We start from the raw sequence: 24,123 nt of genomic DNA, 5'->3' as shown, positions 1-24,123 counted from the left end.
CATTGGTGAGGTTTGCATACATAACAATTATTATGATAATTATCATTCTTTACCTAAAGACATGTACATGTACGTAGGCTTTGAGTATAACATTACCCGGTAACAGTGAAAGACCTCACACCTGATGATACTCACTCATGACTCTTACAGATCAAATTATATAAATACATAAGAACATGTAAATAAATGTAATACTTACTCTTGATGATCCGACAAGGTCGTTCCATCCCTTGCGGCATTGGTTGCCATTACGCACCTCGTTAGTCACCGACGAGACCACCTGGGCTATCTCGGCCCATATCCTCTGGTAGGCCTTTAGGGTGGGCTTCCCATGCCCTCCCTGTGTCAAATCACCCCAGCATGACCCGACCTCCTGCATGAGGGAAGCATTAGCGTCGTATGAGAAATGCCTTGCCCTTTTGCATCCTCCAATGTGCTCCTCTCCCTCTCACTGCTCTCGCCAGCGTCAGTCTCCAGAGCGCCTCCTCCACTCCCTCCATTATAGACACCAAATTCGGGAAAATATCACGCTGGTAACAGAGAAGTTTTTTGGCACAATTTGCTATAAAGCTCGAAACTCTCCCTTCTTCCTCCCAAAGCAGCAACACCACATCCACACATGTCTTCACTCCCTCTCAGCTCCCTCTCTCTGTCTCCTCTTATGCGCATGTAATGATGACCCTTGACCTCCTGAATCGCAGGAATCGAGCGTTGCCATGCCGTTGCTAAGGTCGGCAACAGATAACGGCAGAAGGTCAGCGAGATTGAACGTTGACGCCCATTTCAGATCGCTCGCAGTAACGCCCAATTTTTAAAATAGAGACTAGGGGCTTTGAAAATGGGCGACAAATCAGCAATCTGAAAACCCATTTTTAATGCCCATTTTTGGGCGATCTGCACAAATGTGTAAAATCTAGCCCTATACCTCTATTTATGAAGCCCAGGATCCCATAAGCCTTTTTAACTGCTTTCTCCACCTACCCTGCCACCTTCAACGATTTGCACACATACCCCCAGGTCGTTCTGTTCGTGCACCCACTTTAGGATGTACCATTTAGTTTATATGTCTTCTCCTCATCTTTTCGACCAAAATGCATCACTTCGCACTTTTCTGCATTAAATTTCACCTGCCACGTGTCTTCCCATTTTACTCTATGTCTTCCTGAAGTCTTTCACTCTCCTCCTCACTGATCTCTATACTTCCAAGCTTTGTGTCATCTGGAAATTTTGAAATTGTGCCCTGTACACCCACGTCCAAGTTCTTAATATATATCAAGACAAGTAGTGGTTCGAGAACTGACACCTGGGGAACACCACTGCATACCTTCCTCCAGTCCAAAAAATGAAATGTTCACCACTACTCTCTGTTTCCTGTCACTTAAACAATTTAGTATCCATGCTGCCACTGTCCCTTTTATTCCATGGGCTGCAACTTTGCTGGCAAGCCTATTATGTGCCACTTTGTCAAACGCCTTTTGGAAATCTATATACACTACATCAACCGCATTATCCTCATCAACCCTCTCTGTTACCTCATCAGAAATCTCAATCAAGTTGGTTAAAAGCGGTTTGCCTTTAACAAATTCGTGCTGGCTTTCCTTAATTAATCCACGCTTATAGAACTGGCTATTCATTTAATCCCTGATTACTGTTCCTAAAAATGTTTGACAAATGTTTGACAAATCTGTACGTTTTTTGAGGTTGTAACTAGTAGAATAGATAAGGAACAACCAGTGGATGTGGTGTTTTTAGATTGTCAGAAGGCATTTGATAAGGTCCCACACAAGAGGTTATTAAACACAATTACTAGCATGGATTGAAGTGCAAGGGTCAAGGATGGAGCGGCTGAAGAGCATTCTGGAGAGGGAGGGTGAACAGCCAGTTGTCGTGGTACATGTAGGTACCAACGATATAGGTAAGAAGCGGGGAGAGGTCCTACAAGCTGAATTTAGGGAGCTAGGAGTTAAATTAAAAAGTAGGACCTCAAAGGTAGTAATCTCTGGATTGCTACCAATGTCATGTGCTAATCAGAGTAGAGGGAATGTAAATTCCTGGATTCTTTTACCTCAATCTGGTTCAGTAAAATTACTGAGTCGAATACCTCTTGTGCTTTGAACAAAGCAGTCTTTATTACCGGCCAGTAAGACCTATCAGACAGAAGATATACTCTCTGGATAGAGCGTACACACTCCCTACGGATAGGTGAAGTTACATCGTAAAGCGTCAACAGTTATACAATTTTGAAATCCGATAACAAAATACAAATGGATTGACAGTCTAACTCAGCCACTCATTAGTCAATCTATATGAGATGTTCTTCTTGAAAGCTCAAGCATTGCCTCTAAATGTTTCAATCTAATGGTGTGACTACTAACTGAGACCTTGCAATTCTGCAGATTTATTTCATGTTACAATTAGATGTTATTGGCAGGATTTAGTGACTTAAAACCTTGAGAAAGACTGTTAGCTATGCTGATGTTGCACTATTTGCAATCTGACATTCTCCCAGCTATTCTTCCATGGCTTATACATTTTCAAATATCCCGTTTACTTTACTGTCCTTAATTCCATATATTCCGTTCAGATATCCACAGGAGCAGGATAGTTAAAATAAATACGTGGCTTGAGCAGTGGTGCAAGAGGGAGGGATTCAAATTTCTGGGACCATTGGAACCAGGGGGAAGTGGGACCTGTACAAAAGGGACGGTGTGCACTTGGGCAGGACTGAAACTGATGTCCTGGGGGTAACATTTGCTAATGCAGTTCGGGAGTGTTTAAACTAATATGGCAGGTGGATGAGAACCTATGCAGCGAGACAGGGCGAAGTAATATGGAGTCAGAAACAGATTGTAGAAAGGTAAAAAGCAATAGTGAAAAGCCAAGTAAACAAAGGCAAGAAACAAATAAGGCCACACTACATCATAATTCTAAAAGGACAAAGGGTATTAAAAATACAAGCATGAAGGCTTTGTGTCTTAATGCAAGGAGTATCCGTAATAAGGTGGATGAATTAACTGTGCAACTAGATGTTAACAGATATGATATGATTGGGATTACAGAGACGTGGCTCCAGGATCATCAGGGCTGGGAACTCAACATCCAGGGGTATTCAACATTCAGGAAGGATAGAATAAAAGGAAAAGGAGGTGGGGTAGCATTGCTGGTTAAAGAGGAGATTAATGCATTAGTTAGGAAGGACATTAGCTTGGATGATGTGGAATCTATATGGGTAGAGCTGCAGAATACCAAAGGGCAAAAAATGTTAGTGGGAGTTGTGTACAGACCTCCAAACAGTCGTAGTGATGTTGGGGAGGGCATCAAACAGGAAATTAGGGGTGCATGCAATAAGGGCGCAGCAGTTATAATGGGTGACTTTAATATACACATAGATTGGGCTAACCAAACTGAAAGCAATACGGTGGAGGAGGATTTCCTGGAGTGCATAAGGGATGGTTTTCTAGACCAATATGTCAAGGAACCAACTAGGGGGGAGGCCATCTTAGACTGGGTGTTGTGTAATGAGAGAAGATTAATTAGCAATCTCATTGTGCGAGGCCCCTTGGGGAAGAGTGACCATAATATGGTGGAATTCTGCATTAGGATGGAGAATGAAACAGCTAATTCAGAGACCATGGTCCAGAACTTGAAGAAGGGTAACTTTGAAGGTATGAGGCATGAATTGGCTAGGATTGATTGGCGAATGATACTTAAGGGGTTGACTGTGGATGGGCAATGGCAGACATTTAGAGACCGCATGGATGAACTACAACAATTGTATATTCCTGTCTGGCGTAAAAAATAAAAAAGCGAAGGTGGCTCAACCGTGGCTATCAAGGGAAATCAGGGATAGTATTAAAGCCAAGGAAGTGGCATACAAATTGGCCAGAAATAGCAGCGAACCCGGAGACTGGGAGAAATTTAGAACTCAGCAGAGGAGGACAAAGTGTTTGATTAGGGCAGGGAAAATGGAGTACGAGAAGAATCTTGCAGGGAACATTAAGACGGATTGCAAAAGTTTCTATAGATATGTAAAGAGAAAAAGGTTAGTAAAGACAAACATAGGTCCCCTGCAGTCAGAATCAGGGGAAGTCATAACGAGAAACAAAGAAATGGCGGACCAATTGAACAAGTACTTTGGTTCGGTATTCACTAAGGAGGACACTAACAACCTTCCGGATATAAGAGGGGTCAGAGGGTCTAGTAAGGAGGAGGAACTGAGGGAAATCTTTATTAGTCGGGAAATTGTGTTGGGGAAATTGATGGGATTGAAAGCCGATAAATCCCCAGGGCCTGATGGACTGCATCCCAGAGTACTTAAGGAGGTGGCCTTGGAAATAGCGGATGCATTGACAGTCATTTTCCAACATTCCATAGACTCTGGATCAGTTCCTATCGAGTGGAGGGTAGCCAATGTAACCCCACTTTTTAAAAAAGGAGGGAGAGAGAAAACAGGGAATTATAGACCGGTCAGCCTGACATCGGTAGTGGGTAAAATGATGGAATCAATTATTAAGGATGTAATGCCAGCGCATTTGGAAAGAGGTGACATGATAGGTCCAAGTCAGCATGGATTTGTGAAAGGGAAATCATGCTTGACAAATCTTCTGGAATTTTTTGAGGATGTTTCCAGTAGAGTGGACAAGGGAGAACCAGTTGATGTGGTATATTTGGACTTTCAGAAGGCTTTCGACAAGGTCCCACACAAGAGATTAATGTGCAAAGTTAAAGCACATGGGATTGGGGGTAGTGTGCTGACATGGATTGAGAACTGGTTGCCAGACAGGAAGCAAAGAGTAGGAGTAAATGGGTACTTTTCAGAATGGCAGGCAGTGACTAGTGGGGTACCGCAAGGTTCTGTGCTGGGGCCCCAGCTGTTTACATTGTACATTAATGACTTAGATGAGGGGATTAAATGTAGTATCTCCAAATTTGCGGATGACACTAAGTTAGGTGGCAGTGTGAGCTGCGAGGAGGATGCTATGAGGCTGCAGAGCGACTTGGATAGGTTAGGTGAGTGGGCAAATGCATGGCAGATGAAGTATAATGTGGATAAATGTGAGGTTATCCACTTTGGTGGTAAAAACAGAGAGACAGACTATTATCTGAATGGTGACAGATTAGGAAAAGGGGAGGTGCAACGAGACCTGGGTGTCATGGTACATCAGTCATTGAAGGTTGGCATGCAGGTACAGCAGGCGGTTAAGAAAGCAAATGGCATGTTGGCCTTCATAGCGAGGGGATTTGAGTACAGCGGCAGGGAGGTGTTGCTACAGTTGTTCAGGGCCTTGGTGAGGCCACACCTGGAGTATTACAGTTTTGGTCTCCTAACCTGAGGAAGGACATTCTTGCTATTAAGGGAGTGCAGCGAAGGTTCACCAGACTGATTCCCGGGATGGCGGGACTGACCTATCAAGAAAGACTGGATCAACTGGGCTTGTATTCACTGGAGTTCAGAAGAATGAGAGGGGACCTCATAGAAACTTTTAAAATTCTGATGGATTTAGACAGGTTAGATGCAGGAAGAATGTTCCCAATGTTGGGGAAGTCCAGAACCAGGGGTCACAGCCTAAGGATAAGGGGTAAGCCATTTAGGACCGAGATGAGGAGAAACTTCTTCACCCAGAGAGTGGTGAACCTGTGGAATTCTCTACCACAGAAAGTTGTTGAGGCCAATTCACTAAATATATTCAAAAAGGAGTTAGATGTAGTCCTTACTACCAGGGGGATCAAGGGGTATGGCGAGAAAGCAGGAATGGGGTACTGAAGTTGCATGTTCAATCATGAACTCATTGAATGGCGGTGCAGGCTAGAAGGGCCAAATGGCCTACTCCTGCACCTATATTCTATGTTTCTATGTTTCTATGATGTGATTGGGATTACAGAGATGTGGCTCCAAGATGATCAAGGCTGGGAACTTAACATCCAAGGGTATTCAACATTCAGGAAGGATAGAATAAAAGGAAAAGGAGGTGGGGTAGCATTGCTGGTTAAAGAGGAGATTAATGCATTAGTTAGGAAGGACATTAGCTTGGATGATGTGGAATCGGTATGGGTGGAGCTACGGAATACCAAGGGGCAGAAAACGCTTGTGCGAGTTGTGTACAGACCTCCAAACAGTTGTAGTGATGTTGGGGAGGGCATCAAACAGGAAATTAGGAGTGCATGCAATAAAGGTGCAGCAGTTATCATGGGTGACTTTAATATGCATATAGATTGGGTTAACCAAACTGGAAACAATACAGTGGAGGAGGATTTCCTGGAGTGCATATGGGATGGTTTTCTAGACCAATATGTCAAGGAACCAACTAGGGGGGAGGCCATCTTAGACTGGGTGTTGTATAATGAGAGAGGATTAATTAGCAATCTCGTTGTGCGAGGCCCCTTGGGGAAGAGTGACTATAATATAGTGGAATTCTACATTAGTAAGGAGAATTAAACAGTTAATTCAGAGACCGTGGTACAGAACTTAAAGAAGGGTAACTTTGAAGGTATGAGGCGTGAATTGGCTAGGATAGATTGGCGAATGATACTTAAGGGGTTGACAGTGGATGGGCAATGGCAGACATTTAGAGACCGCATGGATGAACCACAACAATTGTACATTCCTGATTCCTGTCTGGCGTAAAAATAAAAAAGCGAAGGTGGCTCAACCGTGGCTATCAAGGGAAATCAGGGATAGTATTAAAGCCAAGGAAGTGGCATACAAATTGGCCAGAAATAGCAGCGAACCCGGAGACTGGGAGAAATTTAGAACTCAGCAGAGGAGGACAAAGGGTTTGATTAGGGCAGGGAAAATGGAGTACGAGAAGAATCTTGCAGGGAACATTAAGACGGATTGCAAAAGTTTCTATAGATATGTGAAGAGAAAAAGGTTAGTAAAGACAAACGTAGGTCCCCTGCAGTCAGAATCAGGGGAAGTCATAACGGGGAACAAAGAAATGACAGACCAATTGAACAAGTACTTTCGTTCGGTATTCACTAAGGAGGACACAAACAACCTTCCGGATATAAAAGGGATCAGAGGGTCTAGTAAGAAGGAGGAACTGAGGGAAATCTTTATTAGTCGGGAAATTGTGTTGGGGAAATTGATGGGATTGAAAGCCGATAAATCCCCAGGGCCTGATGGACTGCATCCCAGAGTACTTAAGGAGGTGGCCTTGGAAACAGCGGATGCATTGACAGTCATTATCCAACATTCCATAGACTCTGATCAGTTTCTATGGAGTGGAGGGTAGCCAATGTAACCCCACTTTTTAAAAAAGGAGGGAGAGAGAAAACAGTGAATTATGGACCGGTCAGCCTGACATCGGTAGTGGGTAAAATGATAGAATCAATTATTAAGGATGTCATGCCAGCGCATTTGGAAAGAGGTGACATGATAGGTCCAAGTCAGCATGGATTTGTGAAAGGGAAATCATGCTTGACAATTCTTCTGGAATTTTTTGAGGATGTTTCCAGTAGAGTGGACAAGGGACAACCAGTTGATGTGGTGTATTTGGACTTTCAGAAGGCTTTCGACAAGGTCCCACACAAGAGATTAATGTGCAAAGTTAAAGCACATGGGATTGGGGGTAATGTGCTGACGCGGATTGAGAACTGGTTGGCAGACAGGAAGCAAAGAGTAGGAGTAAATGGGTACTTTTCAGAATGGCAGGCAGTGACTAGTGGGGTACCACAAGTTTCTGTGCTGGGGCCCCAGCTGTTTACATTATACATTAATGATTTAGACGAGGGGATTAAATGTAGTATCTCCAAATTTGCGGATGACACTAAGTTGGGTGGCAGTGTGAGCTGCGAGGAAGCTGCTATGAGGCTGCAGAGTGACTTGGATAGGTTAGGTGAGTGGGCAAATGCATGGCAGATGAAGTATAATGTGGATAAATGTGACGTTATCCACTTTGCTGGTAAAAACAGAGACAGACTATTATCTGAATGGTGATAGATTAGGAAAAGGGGAGGTGCAACGAGACCTGGGTGTCATGGTACATCAATCATTGAAGGTTGGCATGCAGGTACAGCAGGCGGTTAAGAAAGCAAATGGCATGTTGGCCTTCATAGCGAGGGGATTTGAGTACAGGGGCAGGCAGGTGTTACTACAGTTGTACAGGGCATTGGTGAGGCCACACCTGGAGTATTGTGTACAGTTTTGGTCTCCTAACCTGAGGAAGGACATTCTTGCTATTGAGGGAGTGCAGCAAAAGTTCACCAGACTGATTCCCGGGATGTCGGGACTGACATATCAAGAAAGACTGGATCAACTGGGCTTGTATTCACTGGAGTTCAGAAGAATGAGAGGGGATCTCATAGAAACATTTAAAATTCTGATGGGTTTAGACAGGTTAGATGCAGGAAGAATGTTCCCAATGTTGGGGAAGTCCAGAATCAGGGGTCACAGCCGAAGGATAAGGGGTAAGCCATTTAGGACTGAGATGAGGAGAAACTTCTTCACCCAGAGAGTGATGAACCTGTGGAACTCTCTACCACAGAAACCAATTCACTAAATATATTCAAAAAGGAGTTAGATGTAGTCCTTACTACTAGGGGGATCAAGGGGTATGGCGAGAAAGCAGGAATGGGGTACTGAAGTTGCATGTTCAGCCATGAACTCACTGAATGGCGGTGCAGGCTCGAAGGGCCGAATGGCCTACTCCTGCACCTATTTTCTTTGTTTCTATGTTTCTATGATTTTATTGAATGGCGGAGCAGGTTCGAGGGATTGTATGGCCTACTCCTGCTCCTATTTCTTATGTTCTTATCTTCTTAACCAGGGGGCATCGATTTATATTAATTGGGGGGACATATAGAGGAGATATGAGGGGAAATCTCTTTACCCAGAGGGTGATGTGGGTCTGGAACTCACTGCCTGAAAGGGTGATTGAGGCAGAAAGCCTCACCACCTTTAAAAAATACTTGGATATGTACTAAAAGTGCCATAACCTACAGGGCTGTGGACCAAGAGCTGCAAAGTGGGATTAGGTTGGATAGCCCTTGGTCGACTGGCGCGGAGGCGATGGGACAAAATGGCCTCCTTCCATGCTGTAAATGTCTATGATTGTATGAGAACTTTTGGAAGATTATAGTTAGGGCATCTGCAAAATGCTCACCCTACTTCCTTTAAAACCCTGGGATGGAAACCATCGGTCCTGAGGATTCGTCACACTTTGGTGCCATTATTTTCTTCATTACTGTTAATTACTTCAATTAATTTTATTGAGTGCCAGTCCCTGATTCAATATTAGTTGCCTTGGGATTTCCGGCTTGCTTAATATCCTCTTCTACTGTAAATACTGATGCAAAGTAATTAGTCAACAGATCCGCCATTTGTTTATCATTGACAATATCACCACTTTCAGTTTTGAAGGGTCCAACATTGCTCCTGACTACCATTTTGCGAGTATAATTGTAAAAATTCTTTATGAAGTGGTGTTGCCAACTTAGGACCACTGCTCTTTTTGAAATATATTATCTGTTGAAAGGTCAAAATTCATGGAAAGTCCCCAGTGTTCAGGCTCATTGGAAAGGAAATTTAATTTGGGACTATCTACTGGAAAATTTGAAATCTTAAAGTGCTTATGGAAGAAACTACGAACATTAATCGAATTTTGGACTTTTACAAGACAAATTCAAGTCTGTGGGCGGGCCTAAAGAACTTAAAGAAGCCAACTTGATTATTGGGACTGTCTGGGTGTTGCGACTAAGGAAAATTGTCTGGAGGAATGGATACTCGAAAACCCTTCTCCACAAGAGCCCGCCAAATTTAAACAAAGAATTCTGGACTGATTTGGCATGAAGATTAGAACAGCTCAAACCGTATAACTGGCCCCTGTTTTAACAGAGGCTAGGTTGCTACTACCTCAGGAGACACTGGGTGCCATACAACAGAGGGTATGCCTTACTATGCCTAGTACCATACTACGCTTATGTCATCAAGAAGGGAGAGAAACCAACACGACAGTTGTAAACTAACTTCTCCAGCCTCGAAGTCCTAAAGTCCTGAAGGAAGGAAGAGCATCACCTTTGCGGCAGCAACCGACCACAGCCAACGGGGTACCAACGAAAAACCACCATGATCGACCAAATTTGAAACAAAACTTTAACAGAAAGAAACCGAAGAATCAAAAGTTTTCACTCTACAATCTAAGTCCTGACTACCAACAGGTAAAAACATTACCTAAAGGAACTTTGAACTTATTTCTAATGAAGGAAACCGGGTACTTATCCCATAGATCCAAAACGCGCCTTACTGCATCAGCGGACTCAACCCAACTGAAGATTGCGCAATAAGAAGTCTTCTCCGACATTCGGGGTAAGGCAAGTAGAACCTACAGAACTCAACGAACCCTGAAATCACGAACTACTGCAAACTGACCAGAAAGAATTGGTAAGCATAGTCCCTGCCTGCCCTGGAGTCTAACCTAGCTAGAATTAGGTATGGGGAGGTAGGAGGTGTAATTTTTACTACAGCCCCCTTTGAATGTGTAATGTATTGTTCTTTATTAGAATGGTTATAAGTTTGACATTGTATTTTCTAGTCTGTAATAAAATCAAAGTTCTTTTGCATCAAACCAATTGTCCTTTGCACTTTATCACACCCCCCAAATAAATCCAGAATCTAGAACCCAAGGGAGTGGGAGCGATTCGAATCGCTCAAGTAGGTCAGGGTGAACCTGACCCCCGGGACCACCTCTTACACTGTTGCTAACAAGGGAAATTAAGGATAGTGTTAAATCCAAGGAAGAGGCATATAAAATGGCCAGAAAAAGCAGCAAACCGGAGGACTGGGAGAATTTTGTAATACAGCAGAGGAGACAAAGGGTTTACTTAGGAGGAGGAAAATAGATTATGAGAGGAAGCTTGCTGAGAACATAAAAGCTGACTGCAAAAGCTTCTATAGATATGTGAAGAGAAAAAGATTAGTGAAAACAACCGTAGGTCCCTTGCAGTCAGATTCAGCTGAATTTATAATGGGGAACAAAGAAATGTCGCACCAGTTAAACAAATACTTTGGTTCTCTTTTCACAAAGGGAGACACAAATAACCTTCCGGAAATACTCGGGAACCGAGGGTCTAGTGAGAAGGAGGAACTGAAGGATATGCTTATAAAGAGGAAAATTGTGTTAGGGAAATTGATGGGATTGAAGGCCGATAAATCCCTGGGGCCTGATAGTCTGCATCCCAGAGTACTTAAGGAAGTGGCCCTCGAAATAGTGGATGCATTGGTGTTCATTTTCCAACAGTCTATCGACTCTGGATCAGTTCCTATGGACGGGAATGTAGCTAATGTAACACCACTGTTTAAAAAAGGAGGGAAAGAGAAAACAGGTAATTATAGACTGGTTAGCCTGACATCAGTAGTGAGGAAAATGTTGGAATCAATTATTAAAGATGAAATAGCAGCGCATTTGGAAAGCAGTGACAGGATCGCTCCAAGTCAGCATGGATTTATGAAAGGGAAATCATGCTTGACAAATCTTCTGGAATTTTTTGAGGATGTAACTAGTAGAGTGGACAAAGGAGAACCAGTAGATGTGGCATAGTTGGAATTTCAAAAGGCTTTTGACAAGGTCCCACACAAGAGATTGGTGTGCAAAATCAAAGCACATGGTATTGGGGGTCATGTACTGACTGACATGGATAGAGAACTGGTTGGCAAACAGGAAACAAGAGAGTTGGGATAAACGGGTCCTATTCAGACTGGCAGGCAGTGACTAGTGGAGTGCCGCAGGGCTCAGTGCTGGGACCCCAGCTATTTACAATATACATTAATGATTTGGATGAAGGAATTGAGTGTAATATCTCCAAGTTTGCAGATGACACTAAACTGGGTGGTGGAGTGAGCTGTGAGGAGGACACTAAAAGACTGCAGGGTGACTTGGACAGGTTAGGCGAGTGGGCAAATGCATGGCAGATGCAGTATAATGTGGATAAATATGAGGTTATCCACTTTGGGGGAAAAAACACGAAGGCAGAATATTATCTGAATGGTGGCAGATTAGGAAAGGCGGAGGTGCAATGAGACCTGGGTGTCATGGTTCATCAGTCATTGAAAGTTCGCATGCAGGTACAGCAGGCAGTGAAGAAGGCAAATGGTATGTTGGCCTTCATAGCTAGGGGATTTGAGTAAAGGAGCAGGGAGGTCTTACTGCAGTTGTACAGGGCCTTGGTGGGGCCTCACCTGGAATATTGTGTTCAATTTTGGTCTCCTAATCGGTGGAAGGACGTTCTTGCTATTGAGGGAGTGCAGCGAAGGTTCACCAGACTGATTCCCGGGATGGCGGGACTGACATGCGAGGAGAGACTGGATCAACTGGGCCTTTATACACTGGAGTTTAGAAGGATGAGAGGGGATCTCATAGAAACATGTAAGATTCTGACGGGACTGGACAGGTTTGATGCGGGAAGAATGTTCCCGATGATGGGGAAGTCCAGAACCAGTGGGCACAGTCTTAGGATAAGGGGTAGGCCATTTAGGACGGAGATGAGGAGAAACTTCTTCACTCAGAGAGATGGTAACCTGTGGAATTCCTTACCGCAGAGAGTTGTTGATGCCAGTTCATTGGATATACTCAAGAGGGAGTTAGATATGGCCCTTACGACTAAAAGGATCAAGGGGTATGGAGAGAAAGCAGGAAAGGGGTACTAAGGGAATGATCAGCCATGATCTTATTGAATGGTGGTCCAGGTTCGAAGGACCGAATGGCCTACTCCTGCATCTATTTTCTATGTTTCTATGTTTCTATAACTCCATGCGGCTGTGTTGTAAGCTCAAACCATTGTGACCTTGGTATCTTTAATATAACTCTGAAGTGAGGCAGCAGTGTGGTGGACTGCCTTTTATACCTGTTTGCTCCAGGGTACACAGGTGACCCATAGGTCTCCCTCGGGTGTGCCCCCTAGTGGCAAGTCTTACACACAGGTGCGATTCACATACATAACATCACTTCCCCCCAAAGACTTGAGTACAAGTTATTTACAGGTTGAGGTGATCTGGCAGTCTGCGTTCCCTGGTTGATTGCCTGAGTTGAAATCCTGGCATGGGTGAGTTGGTCGGATCGTCACTGCACGGCAGCTCGGCTGGTCTGATCGGACTGTCGGGCAAGATGGGTTCATCCTCGTGATTGACACCGAGGTCAATTGCTGGTTGGGTGTCTGTTAGTGGATCATAGACTGTAGGGTCTTCTTCAAACTGTTCTTGGCAGTCCGTGAATCGCAGTTTGGTCTGATCCAGGTGCTTTCTGCACATTTTCCCATTCAACAATTTCATAACAAACACTCTATTCCCCTCCTTGGCTAAGACAGTGCCAGCTTGGGACAGTGACCGTAATTTAGAACAAACACCGGATCATTGACTTCAATGTCACGTGAGGCCGCAGCGTGATCATGGTACACGTTATGCCTGTGCTGCCGGGTTTCTATGTGATCATTGAGATCCGGCTGGACTAAGGAGAGCCTGGTTTTGAGTGCTCTCTTCATTAACAATTCTGCAGGGGGAATCCCGGTGAGCGAATGGGGACACGTCCGATAGCTGAACAGGACCCTGGATAACCAGGTCTGCAAGGGGCCGTCCGTTACGTGTCTCAAGCTTTGCTTGATTGTTTGGACTGCGCGTTCCGCTTGGCCGTTGGATGCGGACTTAAATTGGACAGATCTGACATGCTTGATGCCATTGCGGGTCATGAACTCGATGAATTCCGAGCTGGTGAAACACGGTCCATTGTCACTGAAAAGGACATCGGGCGAACCATGGGGGTGAACATGGCCCTGAGGCTTTCAATGGTGGCAGTGGACGTACATGATGGCATTATTATACATTCAATCCATTTTGAGTAAGCGTCCACTGCTACAAGAAACATCTTCCCTAGAAAGGGGCCAGCGAAATCTATGTGGATCCTGGACCACGGTTTGGAGGGCCATGACCACAGGCTCAGGGAGACCTCCCTGGGTGCGTTGCTCAGTTGTGAGCAAGTGTCGCATTGGTGTATGCATGACTCTAATTCGGAGTCGATGCTGGGCCACCAGACGTGCAACCTGGCAATAGCCTTCATCATGACTATGCCTGGATGGGTACTGTGTAGGTCGCATATAAACATTTCCCGCCCTTTTTGGGCAAAATCACGCGATTCCCCCATAGGAGACAATCCGACTGGACTGACAGTTCGTTCTTGCGTCGGTGAAAAGGCTTAATTTCATCTTGCATTTCACCGGGAACCCCCGACCATTGAGGATGCATCTCTTTATTAGTGATAGCAGGGGGCCTTGGCTGGTCCAGGTCCTGCTCTGGTGAGCCGTGACAGGTGACCCCTCGCTCTCAAAACCATCCATTACCAGAAGCGAGTCTGCGGGTTGCGCCATTTCCACCCCGGTGGTGGGCAATGGCAACTGGCTGAGGGCGTCAACGCAGTTCTCAGTGCCTGGTCTGTGGAGGATTACATAGTCATATGCAGACAATGTTTGGATGCGGGACGAAGCATTGGTGTTGACATCTTTGCTTTCTGAGAGCAGTGAAGTAAGCGGTTTGTGGTCGGTTTCGAGCTCGAACCGGAGACCAAATAGATATTGGTTCATTTTCTTAGCCCTGTATACACAAGCCAACGCTTCTTTCTCAACCATACTGTAGACTCTTTCAGTCTTGGATAAACTTCTGGACACATATGCAACCGGTTGCAGTTTGCCTGACACATTTGCTCACTGTAACACACAACCGACCCCGTACGACAACGCATCACATGCTAGTACTAAGCGTTTACATGGGTCATACAATACAAGTAACTTGTTCGAGCATAGCAGGTTTCTGTCCTTATTAAAGGCTGTCTCTTGAGATTTACCCCAGATCCAGTCATCACCCTTGCATAGCAAAGTGCTCAACCCCGGTAGAAAGTTACCAAAGTAGTTGAGGAGTCTCAGGAACGAACGCAGCTCCATCACGTTCTGTGGTCTGGGTGCATTCTTGATAGCCTCCATCTTGGAGTCCGTGGGTCTGATGCTGTCCGCCACAATCTTTCTCCCCAGAAATTCGACCTCTGGCGCCAGGAAAACACACTTGGAGCGTTTCAGCCTGAGTCCCACTCTGTCCAGTCGCTTTAGAACCTCTTCCAGGTTGTGCCAGTGTTCGGTGGTGTTGTGACCAGTGATCAAGATGTCATCTTGGAACACCACTGTGCATGGAACCGATTTCAGCAGACTCTCCATGTTCCTCTGGAAGATTGCCGCCGCCGAGCGAATCCCAAAGGGGCATCAGTCGTACACGAACAGTCCTTTGTGCGTGTTGATGCACGTCAACTTCTTTGACGTTTCAGCCAGCTCCTGTGTCATTTACGGAGGTTAGGTCGAGCTTGGTGAACGACTTTCCCCTGCTAGCGTTGTGAATAAGTCCTCCGCTTTGGGTAGCGGGTACTGGTCCTGTAACGAGACTTGGTTGATCGTCACCTTGTAGTCCTCGCAGATTCTGACCATCCCATTGCTCTTTAATACCTGCAGGATTGGACTGGCCCACTCGTTGAACTCGACTGGCGATATGATTGCCTCTCGTTGAAGTCTGATCAGCTCGATTTCGACTTTCTCTCGCATCATATATGGGACTGCTCAGGCCTTGTGATGAACGGGCCGTGCCCCAGGAACAAGATGGATCTGCACTTTGGCGCCTGTGAAGTTGCCAATGCCTGGCTCAAATAACGGCGAGAATTTGTTTAGCACCTGGGCGCACGAGGCATCATCCACCCAGGACAGTGCTTTGATTTCGTCCCAGTTCCACCAGATCTTGCCTAGCCAGCTTCTTCCGAACAGCGTTGAGCCATCACCTGGTACAATCCATAGTGGTAGATCATGCACCGTTCCATCATACGATACTTTCACTGCCGAATACAGGTATGAGTTCTTTGGTGTAAGTGCGCAGAGTAGTGTGAATTGGGCTCAGTTTTGGCCTCTGTGCCTTGTTACTCCAGTTTCTCAATAGCCTTCTGGCTCATAATCGATTGACTCGCCCCCGTGTCCAATTCCATGGAGACTGGAATGCTGTTAAGTTTGACTTTTAACATTATCGGAGGACTTTTGGTGATGAAGGAGTGCACCCCATACACTTCCTCCTCATCCTCCGGTTGAGTTGCCTCTCCCGCTCGTTCAGTGTGATCCACGCTGGATCGGTCGCTCTCTGCTGACTCTGCCACGTGGTGAGTCCGAGGTCGATTGCACATTCGCTGGAGGTGCCCCATTGTTCCACAGCCGTTGCACACATAGTGCTTGAATCGACATTTATGGGCTCTGTGACTGCCCCCGTAGCGCCAGGAAGGCATTAATGGATTCACATTAGCACTCCCCAGCGGCTCTGACTCACCCTAGGCCTAGCCTCTGCGGTCGTGTGGGCCCTATAATGTACAGTTCTGCCGGCATTATTTTATGCACAATACTTGCCGGTGAGCTTCGATTCTATGAAGCTATATATTTTGTGTTGTCGCTCGTGGATGTGAAGGCCTGGGCTATCGTGATGGCTTTGCTCAGATCTAAGGATTCGGCAGACAGTAGTTTGCGGAGGATGGCCTTGTGGTCAATTCCGAGCATGAAAAAGTTCCACAACATTTCCCCCAAAGATCCTGCAAATTCGCACGGTCCTGCAAGGCGCCTTAAGTCGGCTACAAAGCTCGCCACGTTCCAGCCCTCGGTGCGATGGTGTGTGCAAAAGCAATACCTGGCCATTAATACATTCTCCTTCGGCTGGAGGTGTTCTAGAAAAATAGAAACATAAAAATAGGTGCAGGAGTAGGCCATTCGGCCTTTGGAGCCTGCACCACCATTCAATAAGTTAATGGCTGATCATTCATCCCAGTACCCCTTTCCTGCTTTCTCTCCATACCCCTTGATCCCTTTAACAATAAGGGCCATTTCTGACTCCCTCTTGAATCTATCTAACGAACTGGCATCAACAACTCTCTGTGGTAGAGAATTCCACAGGTTCACAACTCTCTGAGTGAAGAGGTTTCTCCTCATCTCGGTCCTAAATGGATTATCCCTTATCCTCAGACTGTGACCCCTGGTTCTCGACTTCCCCAACATCGGGAGCATTCTTCCTGCATCTAACCTGTCCAGTCCCATCAGAATTTTATGTTTCTATGAGATCCTCTCTCATTCTTCTAAACTCCAGTGAATACAGGCTCAGTCGATCCAGTCTCTCCTCATATGTCAGTCCTGCCATCCCGGGAATCAGTCTGGTGAACCTTCGCTGCACTCCCTCAATAGCAAGAATGTCCTTCCTCAGATTAGGAGACCAAAACTCAACACAATATTCCAGGTGTGGCTTCACCAAGGCCCTGTACAACTGCAGTAAGACCTCCCTGCTCCAACACTCAAATCCCCTAGCTATGAAGGCCAACATATAACTTGCCTTCTTCACCGCCTGCTTCACATGCCAACTTTCAATGACTGATGTACCATGACACCCAGGTCTCGTTGAACCTCCCCTTTTCCTAATCTGCCGCATTCAGATAATATTCTGCCTTCACGTTGTTGCCACCAAAGTGGATAACCTCACATTTATCCACATTATACTGCTTCTGCCATGCACTTGCCCACTCCCCTAACCTGTCCAAGTCACCCTGCAGCCTCTTAGCATCCTCCTCACAGCTCACACCGCCACCCAGCTAAGTGTCATCTGCAAACTTGGAGATATTACACTCAATTCCTTCATCTAAATCATTAATGTATATTGTAAAGAGCTGCGGTCCCAGCACTGAGCCCTGCGGCATCCCACTAGTCACTGCCTGCCATTCTGAAAAGGACCCGTTTATCCTGACTCTCTGCTTCCTGTCTGCCAACCAGTTCTCTATCCACAACAATACATTATCCCCAATACCATGTGCTTTAATTTTGCACACTAATCTCTTCTGTGGGACCTTGTCAAAAGTTTTTTGAAAGTCCAAATACACCACATCCACTGGTTCTCCCTTGTCCACTCTACTAGTTACATCCTCAAAAAATTCCAGAAGATTTGTCAAGCATAATTTCCCTTTCATAAATCCATGCTGACTTGGACCGATCCTGTCACTGCTTTCCAAATGCGATGCTATTTCATCTTTAATAATTGATTCCAACATTTTCCCGACCACCGATGTCAGGCTAACCGGTCTATAATTCCCCGTTTTCTCTTTCCCTCCTTTTTTAAAAAGTGGGGTTACATTCGCTACCCTCCAGTCCATAGGAACTGATCCAGTGTCGATAGACTGTTGGAAAATGACCACCAATGCATCACTATTTCTCGGGCCACTTCCTTAAGTACTCTGGGAGACTATCAGCCTGGGGATTTATCGGCCTTCAATCCCATCAATTTCCATAACACAATTTCCTGACTAATAAGGATTTCCTTCGGTTCCTCCTTCTCGCTAGATCCTCTGTCCCCTAGTATTTCCGGAAGGTTATTCATGTCTTCCTTCGTGAAGACAGAACCAAAGTATTTGTTCAAGTGTCGAGGAGGCGGAGCGGGAGTTCTTGAGGCCTATAAAGGTCCAGCGGGAGTCCGGGATCGGCGGCAGCGTCGAGGAGGAGGCGGTGTCGGAGAGGTCAACTGGTGCAGGGGCAGAAGGTAAACAAAGAAGAAGAAAGAAATCGAAAGGTGACGTTACAGCCAAGGGGGTAAGTGATTGGCTGGTGATTGGTGAGTAGTTTTTCTTTTCCCTATCAGTAGATAACCTTTATCATTGTTGTTACCAAATTAAGTTAATCTAGGGATTAAGTCATGGCAGGAGAGCTCGGACACGTGTTATGCTCCTCCTGTGCTTTGTGGGAACTCTTGTTATGCTCCTCCTGTGCTATGTGGGAACCCTTGGGTAAGAGTGACCATAATATGGCAGAATTCTTTATTAAGACGGAGAGTGACACAGTTAATTCAGAGACTCGGGTCCTGAACTTGGGTAAAAGTAACTTAAATGGTATGAGACGTGAATTGGCTAGAATAGACTGGCGAGTGATACTTAAAGGGTTGACGGTGGATAGGCAATGGAAAACATTTAGAGATCATGTGGATGAACTTCAACAATTGTACATCCCTGTCTGGAGTAAAAATAAAACGGGGAAGGTGGCTCAACGGTGGCTAACAAGGGAAATTAAAGATAGTGTTAAATCCAAGGAAGAGGCATATAAATTGGCCAGAAAAAGCAGCAAACCTGAGGACTGGGAGAATTTTGTAATACAGCAGAGGAGGACAAAGGGTTTAATTAGGAGGGGGAAAATAGAGTATGAGAGGAAGCTTGCTGGGAACATAAAAACTGACTGCAAAAGCTTCTATAGATATGTGAAGAGAAAAAGATCAGTGAAAACAAACAGTCAGATTCAGGTGAATTTATAATAGGGAACAAAGAAATGGCGGACCAGTTAAACAAATACTTTGGTTCTGTTTTCATGAGGGAAGACACAAATAACCTTCCGGAAATACTAGGGGACCGAGGGTCTAGTGAGAAGGAGGAACTGAAGGATATCCTTATAAAGCGGGAAATTGTGTTCGGGAAATTGATGGGATTGAAGGCCGATAAATCCCCGGGGCCTGATAGTCTGCATCCAAGAGTACTTAAAGACGTGGCCATAGAAATAATGGATGCATTGGTGATCATTTTCAAACAGTCTATCGACTCTGGATCAGTTCCTATGGAATGTAGCTAATGTAACATCACTGCTTAAAAAAGGAGCGAGAGAGAAAACGGATAATTATAGACCAGTTAGCCTGACATCAGTAGTAGGGAAAATGTTGGAATCAATTACTAAAGATGAAATAGCAGCGCATTTGGAAAGCAGTGACAGGATCGGTCCAAGACAGCATGGATTTATGAAAGGGAAATCATGCTTGACAAATCTTCTGGAATTTTTTGAGGATGTAACTAGTAAAGTGGACAAGGGAGAACCAGTGGATGTGGTGTATTTGGACTTTCAAAAGGCTTTTGACAAGGTCCCACACAAGAGATTGGTGTGCAAAATCAAAGCACATGGTATTGGTGGTAATGTACTGATGTGGATAGAGAACTGGTTGGAAGACAGGAAGCAGAGAGTCGGGATAAACGGGTCATTTTCAGACTGGCAGGCAGTGACGCGTGGAGTGCCGCAGGGCTCAGTGCTGGGACCCCAGCTCTTTACAATATACATTAATGATTTAGATGAAGGAATTGAGTGTAATATCTCCAAGTTTGCAGATTACACTAAACTGGGTGGCAGTGTGGGCAGTGAGGAGGATGTTAAAAGGATGCAGGTTGACTTCGACAGGTTAGGCGAGTGGGCAAATGCATGGCAGATGCAGTACAATGTGGATATGTGTGAGGTTATCCACTTTGGAGGCACAAACACGAAGGCAGAATATTATTTGAATGGCAGCAGATTACGAAAGGGGGAGGTGCAACGAGACCTGGGTGCTATGGTTCATCAGTCATTGAAAGTTTGCATGTAGGTACAGCAGGCGGTGAAGAAGGCAAGTTATATGTTGGCCTTCATAGCTAGGGGATTTGAGTATAGGAGCAGGGAGGTCTTACTGCAGTTGTACAGGGCATTGGTGAGGCCTCACGTGGAATATTGTGTTCAGTTTTGGTCTCCTAATCCGAGGAAGGACGTTCTTGCTATTGAGGGAGTGCAGCGAAGATTCACCAGACTGATTCCCGGGATGGCGGGACTGACATATGAGGATAGACTGGATCAACTGGGCTTTTATACACTGGAGTTTCAAAGGATGAGAGGGGATCTCATAGAACCTTGCAAGATTCTGACGGGACTGGACAGATTAGATACTAGAAGAATGTTCCCGATAATGGGGAAGTCCAGAACCAGGGGACACAGTCTTAGGATAAGGGGTAGACCATTTAGGACTGAGATGAGGAGAAACTTCTTCACTCAGAGAGTTGTTAACCTATGGAATTCCCTGCCGCAGAGAGCTGTTGATGCCAGTTCATAGGATATATTCAAGAGGGAGTTGGATATGGCTCTTACGGCTAAAGGGATCAAGGGGTATGGAGAGAAAGCAGGAAAGGGGTACTGAGGGAATGATCAGCCATGATCTTATTGAATGGTGGTGCAGGCTCAAAGGGCCGAATGGCCTACCCCTGCACCTATTTTCTATGTTTCTATGTTTCTATACCGACGACCCGCATGCGGTGAGGAGAATCACCCTGTGCTTGGTCTCCGTCTCAGCCGTGTCCAGCTCGTTCGTCACGAAGTAGTGGTCGAGATACTCAACAACGGCTTCCCAATGATCACCCTCAACAAATCTCTCAAGAATACCAACAGCAGCCATTTCCACGTGAAAGTTCGTGATCTGTAACTCGTCACCAGTTGTTAAGTTCAGAATAACTCCATGAGACTATGTTGTAAGCTCAAACCATTGTGACCTTGGTCTCTTTAATATAACTCCCAAGTGAGGCAGCAGCTTGGTGGACTGCCTTTTATACCTGCTTGCTCCAAGGTACACAGGTGATCCATAGGTCTCCCACAGGTGTGCCCCCTCGTGGCAAGTCTTACACACAGGTGAGGTTCACATACATAACATTAATAACATGGGCTTGAATATGGGGGCATAATTTCCAAATGTGTGGATGACACAAAACTTGGAAATGTAGTCAACAGTGAGGAGAATGCAGACAGATTGGTAAAATGAGCAGACACATTGCAGATGAAATGTAATGCAGAGAAGTGCAAATTGATGCATTTTGGAAGGAAGAACGAGTTAAGCCAGTATAGGTCGCAGATCAGCCATGATCTCATAGAATGATGGATCAGGCTCGAGGGGCTCAATGGCCTATGTTCCAATGTTCCTAAACTAAATGGTTTTTAAAGTGGGTGCAGGACCAAAGAATCCTGGGTGGGGGTGTTGGGTTTGAAGGTGGCAAAGCAAGTTGGTAAGGCAATTAGAAATGCGTATGGGATCTTTGATTTATAAATAGAAGCATAGAGTATAAAAGCAAGGATGTTATGCTAAACCTTTATAAATCACTGGTTAGGCTTAAACAATAGTAACTTGCATTTATATAGTGCCTTTAACGTAGTAAAACGTCCCAAAGCACTTTACAGGTGCATTATGAAACAAATTTTGAAACCGAACCATAGGGAAATAATAGGACAGATGAAGGTAGGTTTTAAGGAGCGTCTTAAAGGAGGAAAGAGCAGTAGCGAAACAGAGAGGTTTAGGGCAGGAATTACAAAGCTTAAAGCCTAGGCAGCTAAAGGCAAGGCCGCCAAAGGTGGAGTAATTGAAGTCAGGAATGCACCAGCGGCCAGAAGTGGAAGAGTGCAGAGATCACGGACCATTTTAGGGCTGGAAGAGTTTACACAGGGAGGTGCGAGGCCATGAATGGATTTGAAAACAAGGATGAGAATTTTAAAATCGAGGTGTTGCCGGACCTGCAGCCAATGTGGGTCAGCAAGCAAAAGGGTGATGGGTGAATGCGACTTGGTGCGGGTTAGGATACGGCAGCAGAGTTTTGGATGAGTTCAAATTTACGGAGAATGAAAGGTCAGCCAGCAGAGCATTGGAATAGTCAAGTCTAGAGGTAACAAAGGCACGGATGAGGGTGTCAGCAGCAAATGCGCTCAGGCAGGGGCGGAAATGGGCGATGTTAAGTCGGCAGTCTTGGTGATGGAGCAGTTATGTGGTTGGACGCTCATCTCAGGGTCAAATATGACCCCAAGGTTGTGAACAGTCTGGTTTGGCCTCAGACAGTGGCCAGAGAGAGAGATGGGCTATGGAACAGAGTTTGTGGTGGATAACAAAGATAGGGCTAGAAATTCATAATAGCCCAGGAATGGGCAGTATCATTAGAAAAGTTTGAGAATTAGCGCCATGCAAAATTAATTCTTACTGCTCAAATTAAGCAGCGCCCAGTTTGGGGCGATTACTTTTCAGGGAGCGCAAAGGTATCGGCGGGCGATAAAGATTTGCAGCTGACAGGAACTAAATCAAGCACTACCACTTCCCTTAGAGCAGTAAAGGGAGTGAGAGGGGCGGCAGAGCGCTAAGCAATGTTCAGTGCAGCGCTGCCATCTGTACATGCTCCTTCCCTCGCTTAAAGGGAAGGGCCAATGCTGGGATGAATGAATTTTCATGCTTTCTGTGTTCGGCCACAGCACCTGCGCTACGTGCATAGCAGCCCAAGCACTCTAAGAAAGCGCAGGGCTGAGCAGTCGTGGAGGCAAAGGAAATCAGGAGGCACCAGAATGAGGAGATCAATACATTTTGCCCTACCTGATCTGCAAAGTCCTCCTCACCAACATCTGGGAACTTGTGCCAAAATTGGGAGAGCTGTCCCACAGACTAGTCAAGGAACAGTCTGACATAATCATACCAACAGAATTATACTTTTCAGTCAATGTCCCAAACTCCTCCATCACTATCCCTGGGTATGTCCTGTGCCACCGGCAGGACAGACCCATCAGGGGTGGCAGCACAGTGGTGTACAGTCGGGAGGGAATGGCCCTGGGAGTCCTCAACATTGACTCCAGACCCCATGAAGCCTCATGGCTTCAGGTCAAGCATGGGCAAGGAAACCTCTTGCTCCTTACCACCGACTGCCCTCCCTCAGCTCATAGAAACATAGAAAATAGTTGCAGGAGTAGGCCATTCAGCCCTTCGAGCCTGCACCACCATTCAATAAGATCATGCCTGACCATTCACCTCAGTATCCCTTTCCTGCTTTCTCTCCATACCCCTTGATCCCTTTAGCCGTAAGGGCCATATCTAACTCCCTTTTGAATATATCTAATGAACTGGTATCAACAACTCTCTGCGGTAGAGAATTCCACAGGTTAAAACTCTCTGAGTGAAGAAGTTACACCTCATCTCGGTCCTCAATGGCTTACCCCTTATCCTTAGACTGTGACCCCTGGTTCTGGACCTCCCCAACATCAGGAACATTCTTCCTGCATCTAACCTGTCTAGTCCCATCAGAATTTTATATGTTTCTATGAGATCCCCTCTCATTCTTCTAAACTCCAGCGAATACAGGCCCAGTCGATCCAGTCTCTCCTCATACATTAGTCCTGCCATTCCGGGAATCAGTCTGCACTCCTTCAATAGCAAGAACGCCCTTCCTCAGATTAGGAGACCAAAACTCAACACAATATTCCAGGTGAGGCCTCACCAAGACTCTGTACAACTGCAGTAAGACCTCC

At 45.5% G+C, this 24,123-nt stretch overlaps 1 long non-coding RNA gene across 1 annotated transcript in view; it reads right to left on the bottom strand.

Annotated features, from left to right (window-relative positions):
- Positions 1 to 261: 261 nt before the first annotated feature.
- The window catches only part of LOC139264028 (uncharacterized), a 246,052-nt gene continuing 222,190 nt past the window's right edge, over positions 262 to 24,123 (bottom strand). Inside the window, exon 3 of the long non-coding RNA XR_011593280.1 lies at positions 262 to 373. This is a non-coding gene — a long non-coding RNA (uncharacterized lncRNA). The remainder of the gene's footprint in view (positions 374 to 24,123) is intronic.

The sequence above is a fragment of the Pristiophorus japonicus genome, chromosome 5 (genome assembly GCF_044704955.1).
Source record: "Pristiophorus japonicus isolate sPriJap1 chromosome 5, sPriJap1.hap1, whole genome shotgun sequence".
NCBI classification, from domain to species: domain Eukaryota; kingdom Metazoa; phylum Chordata; class Chondrichthyes; family Pristiophoridae; genus Pristiophorus; species Pristiophorus japonicus.
The sequence above is the reverse complement of the archived record's forward strand: the minus strand, read 5'-3'. Positions and strand labels throughout refer to the sequence as shown.